The sequence below is a fragment of the Notothenia rossii genome, assembly GCF_949606895.1.
Source record: "Notothenia rossii genome assembly, chromosome: 6".
NCBI lineage: Eukaryota > Metazoa > Chordata > Actinopteri > Perciformes > Nototheniidae > Notothenia > Notothenia rossii.
Window position 1 is genome coordinate 55,620,546 of NC_136909.1, and position 6,638 is coordinate 55,627,183.

Consider the following 6,638-nt stretch of genomic DNA (forward strand, 5'->3'; position numbering starts at 1 on the left):
AGGCATGTCTAAATGAAATGCTTTCTGACACTCTGGGTATTTGTAAATGTTGAATATGTAAATATGATATCCTCTGTTGTTTGTATGTTGTTTTTATGTTTCATGTGGAACTAAATGATGCAGGTCTCCCTTGTAAATGAGATCGATGATCTCAAGGGACTAATCTGTCTAAATAAAGGTTTGAAATGAAATGAAATGAAGTAAATTCCCTGAAACCTAAAGCTGCTACAGATGCTTTCCCTGCTAAAAAATTCAAGAGGCCAAAGCGAGCTGAGTCTAACTTTTATCCTTCCCCACTGGTGCCAATCTGGAAAGCCTGGAAAAAGAAAGAATATAACTTCTGACAGACATCAGGATAAGGAACAATAATAGGGTCATCGCAGACAAAAATAGCTCACACGTTCGCCTACAGACGACGGGAGGTGGTAAACCAAGAGCCAGGAATCAAGGACTTCAAAGACAGGTGGCCGGCACTGTTCCAACAAAAAGAGGTAATAATCTAGTGTGTATCCATTTTTTAGTAAGCTTTTATCCATTCATCATAATATGGTGTGGTAAAGATTATGTTTAACAGTGTTTACTGACAGAATTTACATTTTTAATTTGTTATACTTTTTGCCAGTGTGTAGGCATGCTTAGTTTAGTTTTTTTTTCTCGAGCGTGTAAAAACAAAGAAAATACAAATGAAACAAAAGGTGATACAGTACTATACAAATGAATGCAATAACGAAACATTTAATTAATAATTGAATAATCTGTAGTGTCATTGTCTGGTATCAATAAACAACAAAGCTTTAGCTAATTACACGTCTGAAAAGGGGTCGGAAGAAGTTTACACTTGCTTCAAAGGTTCTTTTTTCAAATGTTAATTGCATACAGACTGAGTTCAATTGAATTTTTATGAATTTACTCACTGTCATTTTTGTATTATTCTTTCATAGATCAATGCAGAGTTCCAGAGGATAATGACCATTCCTCTTGAGGAGAAGTTCATGGCCCAGTTGGACATTCACTCAAGTCAGCTAATCAGTCATCCGTGCCAAAGGAGGATCAAAACGTCAAAAGACTGCTGCATCATGGACATTTTTAACCAGGTAAATCTGCATTGTCAAATGAGTCCTTGCCAGCTAAAAGGGATACATTTTGTGTATCCTTTTATAGATGCATTAGGAGGGCAACCGTTGTTTTATGAAACTCTGTAACTAGGACTGTCCATTTGTTTCTAAATAAAGTGAAGGATTTTAGCTGTAAGAGTAAGGAAATCTGTCAATAGACATTTTGAAAAATAAAATTAACCAAAATCTGAAGAACCAGCACCTTACTGTGGTAGAGAGGTTTGTGTGCCCTGATGAACCTGGGGGCTGTGTTGTCTGGAACCTTGTGTTCCTGGTAGGGTCTCCCATGGCAAATTGGTCTCAGGCAAGGGGCCAGACTAAGATTGGTTCACAAGACCTCATGAAAGACGACACACGAAGTGATGATACCCGGCCCGGAGGAAGCCCGGGGTCCCCTTCTGGAGCTAGGCCCAGAAGCAGGACTCGTCGGCGAGCGTCTGGAGGCCGGGCTTGCCACGGAGCCCGGCCGGGCACAGCCCGAAAAGGCGACGTGGGCAACACCTCCGCTTCTCCATGCCCACCACCTACGGGAAACAGCGATGGGGTCGGGTGCGCTGCCAGAAGGGTGGCAGTGAAGACAGAGGGTCTCGACGGACCAGACCTGGGCGACAGAAGCTGGCTTTGGGGACGTGGAACGTCACCTCTCTGGGGGGGAAGGAGTCGGAGCTTGTGCGGGAGGTGGAGCGTTACCAGTTGGATCTGGTTGGGCTCACCTCTACGCACAGCGTCGGCTCTGGAACCTTACTTCTGGATAGGGGTTGGACTCTATTCTTCTCCGGAGTTGCTCAAGGTGTGAGGCACCGGGCGGGTGTGGGGATACTCACAAGTCCCCGGTTGGGTGCTTCGTTGTTGGAGTCTACCCCAGTGGACGAGAGGGTTGCCTCCCTACGCCTGCGGGTTATGGGGGGGAAAACTCTGACTGTTGTGTGTGCTTATGCACCCAACAGCAGTTCAGAGTATACGGCCTTCTTGGAGACCCTGGAAAGAGTCCTGTATGGGGCTCCTGAAGGGGACTCTTTAATCTTGCTGGGAGACTTCAACGCACATGTGGGCAATGATGGAGACACTTGGAGGGGAGTGATTGGGAGGAACGGCCCCCCTGCTCTGAACCGGAGTGGTGGTTTGTTACTGGACTTCTGTGCTAGTCATGGATTGGCCATAACAAACACCATGTTCGAACATAAGGATGCTCATAAGTGTACGTGGTACCAGAGAACCCTAGGCAGAAGGTCCATGATCGATTTTGTTATCGTATCATCGGACCTGAGGCCGTATGTTTTGGACACTCGGGTAAAGAGAGGGGCGGAGTTGTCAACTGATCACCATCTGGTGGTGAGTTGGGTCGAGTGGCGGGGGAAGCCTCTGGATAGACCTGGTAAGCCCAAACATGTAGTTCGGGTGAACTGGGAACATCTGGAGGAGGCCCAAGTTCAGGAGGCCTTCAACTCACACCTCCGGCGGAGCTTTTCGGGCATTCCTGTGGAGGTTGGGGACATTGAACAAGAGTGGTCGGTGTTCAAAGCCTCTATTGCCGAAGCCGCGGCGGGGAGCTGTGGTCTCAAGGTCCTAGGTGCCTCAAGGGGCGGTAACCCTCGAACCTCCTGGTGGACACCGGTGGTCAGGAAAGCCGTCCGACTGAAGAAGGAGGCCTTCAGGGATTTGTTATCCCGGGGGACTCCCGAGGCAGTTGCAAGGTACCGACAGGCCCGAAGGGCAGCAGCCTCAGCCGTGGCCGAGGCAAAGCAGCGGGTGTGGGAGAAGTTCGGAGAAGACATGGAAAAAGACTTTCGGGCGGCACCAAAGTTGTTCTGGAAAACTGTCCGACACCTCAGGAGGGGGAAGCAGGGAACCATCCAAGCTGTGTACAGTAAGGATGGGACGTTGTTGACCTCAACTGATGGAGTGTTAGGGCGTTGGAAGGAGCACTTTGAGGAACTCCTGAACCCGACAACTCCGCCCTCTATGTTAGAGGCAGAGCTGGAGTATGACGGGGGATCGACACCAATCTCCCGGGGGGAGGTTACTGAGGTCATCAAACAACTTCACAGTGGCAAAGCCCCGGGGGTGGATGAGATCCGCCCAGAAATGCTGAAGGCTCTGGGTGTTGAGGGACTGTCATGGTTGACACGTCTCATCAACGTTGCGTGGAAGTCGGAAACAGTACCGAAGGAGTGGCAGACCGGAGTGGTGGTTCCCCTTTTCAAAAAGGGGGATCAGAGGGTGTGTGCCAATTACAGAGGCATCACACTACTCAGCCTCCCCGGGAAAGTTTACTCTAAGGTACTCGAAAGGAGGGTCAGGCCGATTGTCGAACCTCAGATTGAGGAGGACAAATGCGGATTCCGTCCTGGTCGTGGAACGACGGATCAGCTTTTTACTCTCGCAAGGATCCTGGAGGGGGCCTGGGAGTACGCTCATCCAGTCTACATGTGTTTTGTAGACTTGGAGAAGGCGTATGACCGGGTTCCCAGGGAGTCACTGTGGGAGGTGCTGCGGGAGTATGGGGTGAGGGGGTCTCTACTCAGGGCCATCCAATCTCTGTACTCCCAAAGCAAGAGCTGTGTCCGGGTCCTCGGCAGTAAGTCGGACCCATTTCAGGTGAGGGTTGGCCTCCGCCAGGGCTGCGCTTTGTCACAAATCCTGTTTGTAATATACATGGATCGGATTTCGAGGCGTAGTCGTGGGGGAGGGGGTCTGCAGTTCGGCTGGTGTCTCCCTTAGGGATAAGGTGAGAAGTTCGGTCATCCGGGAGGGACTCGGAGTTGAACCGCTCCTCCTTCGCGTCGAAAGGAGCCAGTTGAGGTGGTTCGGGCACCTAGTTAGGATGCCACCTGGGCGCCTCCCTAGGGAGGTGTTCCAGGCACGTCCAGCTGGGAAGAGACCAAGGGGTAGACCTAGAACCAGATGGAGGGATTATATCTCTTCTCTGGCCTGGGAGCGCCTTGGGATCCCCCAGTCAGAGCTGGTTGATGTGGCCAGGGAAAAGAAAGTTTGGGGCTCTCTGCTGGAACTGCTACCTCCGCGACCCGACCACGGATAAGCGGGAGAAGATGGATGGATGGAAATTAACCAAAATAATGTTTTCCCAGACTGAAGACATTCATCTTCGGAGGGAGTGTGTCCTGAGAGCCCTCATTATCTTCCTGGGAGAAGATCCAGATGAGCTGATCAAGGAATATCTAGTTTGCATGTCAGCACAGCTTGTCAAAGGCACACGTGCTAATATATATTAGATTGATATTAATGCTGTAAAAGGGAAATTTCTCTACTAAAATAACACCTGTCGGGTTTGATTATATTCATAATCTTGGACATTTGACATCATGTAAGTTTAAAGCACCTATATGGTTTTCCAACTCCTCATAGCACTTTAACACCACGTTCACATTCACCCATTCATACACTGATGGACCATGCCACCTGCTCATCAGGAATAACTAAAGCATAGCATCGGAATTTGGGTTTTTAGTAATTTTCCCAAGTATACCGCGAAACACAACATGTATATGTAAAAAGTAATCCTAGCATGTTTTTTTTTTTTAAATACTCTTTGTTGAATTTTACACATTTTAACACAAAACACAGAACAATGCACAACAACCCCCCCCCCCCCCCCCCCCACCCCCCACAGACAGCCACACAGCACGTCCACAATTTGACAACAATTGAATGATATTAATATTAATCCTTCTCAACATAATCGCAATAATACAGATGGATCAGATGAGATAAATGAATTAAATATTAGGTTCTGATCATGTGAGTTGTCAGAATAATCAGAGTAATCACAGCGTAGGACTCCGGTCAGTGATATTATTGTCCCATATTAAGTGCATATTAGTGCAAAGTGATGCCAGTGATGTTTGTTGTCATTTACTCTTACTCTAGGACTCCAGAACAGATGATCTTCCGAAGGAGATGGAGGACCTAACAATGGGTGTGTTTGTGATACGGTAGGAGGAGGAAGGACTGCAGGAGCCAACAGCAGACATCGGCATCATCATCGAGGGCGTGGAGGTGCTGAATTAACTGCCTTCAGTTGCCTCAGCTTGTGCCCTCCTTCTGGGTTTGCTATATGCACTCAACATAGCATATCCAAAACCCCCTTCATTTAACTTTTGAAGTACTTCAGAAAATAATCATGCAGCTTGACCAACACAAGATGTCTGCCAAAGTGCAAAGTCTGTATGGCAGACTTCAAAGCTCAGAGTAACGACAAACAAAACAATGTTTTCCTCCTCTGGGCCAAAACATGGCCTAGTGCTGTATTAGCACAATGGCGTCTTGACATCGGACATTGCACATGTAAAAGAAAATGTTGTGGGTGCGGTAGGTTTTTGTTTCACCATTTTAGTTTCGATTCCAAGAAACGGTTGAGTTGTGCATTGTTATTTGTGCTTGAGAAACATTCCACTTGAACTTTATATTTTAATGAACTTAGTAGTAATTATTGTCTTATATTTCTTTCCGATTTCACAGCTGCCTGGGCCTAGCAGCAAGAACCTCCATCTGTGCCTGCACCCAGGTCAAGATCTACCGTGGCTCAAGGGCGTTCACCAGAGCCATCACCACCAAGGACCAGCATCACTACAGCGGCCTCCACCTCCATCTGTGCCTGCCACAAGATTAAGATACACCTCGGTACAAAGGCCTCCACCACAGCCATCACGATCAACCCAGCCAGCAAAGAAGTCTCTCCTAGCAGACGTACCTCCCACACAGCCGCCAGCATCAACCTGGGACAATCACACCTACCTCCCTCCGACACAGCCACCAGCAGCCCACGCACCATTACCCCCACCTACACAGCAGCCAGACCCACTGTCATGGAAGACAGACCATTACACTGCTCCCCCTGTCTTTACATTTATAATGAATAGTTGGTTGAGAAAGTTCTGATATTGTAAATATTGAGATTTTACAGTTTCTTATGTTAACATAAATAGTTGGTTGAATAAAAATGTTTAATGCTCAATTTGTATTTGTACACATCATCACATGAACCTTGGTTTGGAATATGAATCAGTCCTGATGTAACTTTTCTGTGGTGAAAGTCGAGTGATGGAAATATTTTTACTCTAAATTATAATTTATACATTTTCATTTTAGACATGAACAACACATTTATATAGGCCTATAGTGTAATTCATATATTTCACTACTTTGGTGAACCAAATCTGAAACAGCAAAAAAAATGGATGACATGAGTACATCTGTGTTTGACAACAGTTTTGAAGTTTTCCAAAAATCGGATTTCTAAGCTTAGTATCTCATAAGGTGAGTGACTTTGCATTTCTAGCAAGACCAGAGACTGTACTGAACATTTTGTGTAACAGCATGCCATGTTATAAGAAGTACATTTAAAAGTTGATTTAAGGAGACATCTAAAAATTGAGAAAATACCCTTCACTTCACACTCCAGAGGGTTAGGGAAAAGGGTAAGGCAATTGTATTTTTTTATATATATATATACTTTATATTGTTTGATTTATTGATTATATTCAAAGGAAAATTAATACTTGG

At 46.4% G+C, this 6,638-nt stretch overlaps 1 long non-coding RNA gene across 2 annotated transcripts; it reads left to right on the forward strand.

The window, feature by feature from the left end:
- Nucleotides 1-206: 206 nt before the first annotated feature.
- Nucleotides 207-6,090, forward strand: LOC307045103. Of its 2 annotated transcripts, XR_013809779.1 has the most exons (4): nt 207-491; nt 942-1,094; nt 5,004-5,132; nt 5,595-6,090. It is a non-coding gene; the product is annotated as an uncharacterized lncRNA (long non-coding RNA). The 2 variants fall into 2 exon arrangements; XR_013809778.1 differs by having other exon boundaries at nt 5,004-6,090.
- The last annotated feature ends 548 nt before the right edge of the window (nt 6,091-6,638 follow it).